This window comes from Apis mellifera, linkage group LG16 (genome assembly GCF_003254395.2).
Source record: "Apis mellifera strain DH4 linkage group LG16, Amel_HAv3.1, whole genome shotgun sequence".
In the NCBI taxonomy this organism is placed as follows: Eukaryota; Metazoa; Arthropoda; class Insecta; order Hymenoptera; family Apidae; genus Apis; species Apis mellifera.
The window spans coordinates 4,164,323-4,165,000 of NC_037653.1; positions in this window are offsets into that span (position 1 = coordinate 4,164,323).

Sequence of the window (678 nt, forward strand, 5' to 3'; positions counted from 1 at the left end):
TTCCAAATCGAATTATAATAAATTATCCGAGAGAAAAATACGATAAAAATGAACTTATTAATTAAATAAAATTCCAAATCAAATTATAATAAATATCCGAGAGAAAAATATGATAAAAATAAACCTATTAATTAAATAAAATTCCAAATCGAGTTATAATATAAATTATCCGAAAGAAAAATACGATAAAAATGAATTTATTAATTAAATAAAATTCCAAATCGAATTATAATATAAATTATTTGAGAGAAAAATACGATAAAAATGAACCTATTAATTAAATAAAATTCCAAATATAATTATAATAAATTATCCAAGAGAAAAATCCAAGATAAAAATAAACTTATTAATTAAATAAAATTCCAAATGGAATTATAATATAAATTATTCGAGAGAAAAATACAATAAAAATGAACCTATTAATTAAATAAAATTCCAAATCGAATTACAATAAATTATCCAAGAGAAAAATACGATAAAAATGAACCTATTAATTAAATAAAATTCCAAATCAAATTATAATATAAATTATCCGAGAGAAAAACACGATAAAAATGAACTTATTAATTAAATAAAATTTCAAATCGAATTATAATATAATTATAATTATAATTATAATATAAATTATTCGAGAGAAAAATACGATAAAAATGAACCTATTAATTAAATAAAACTCCA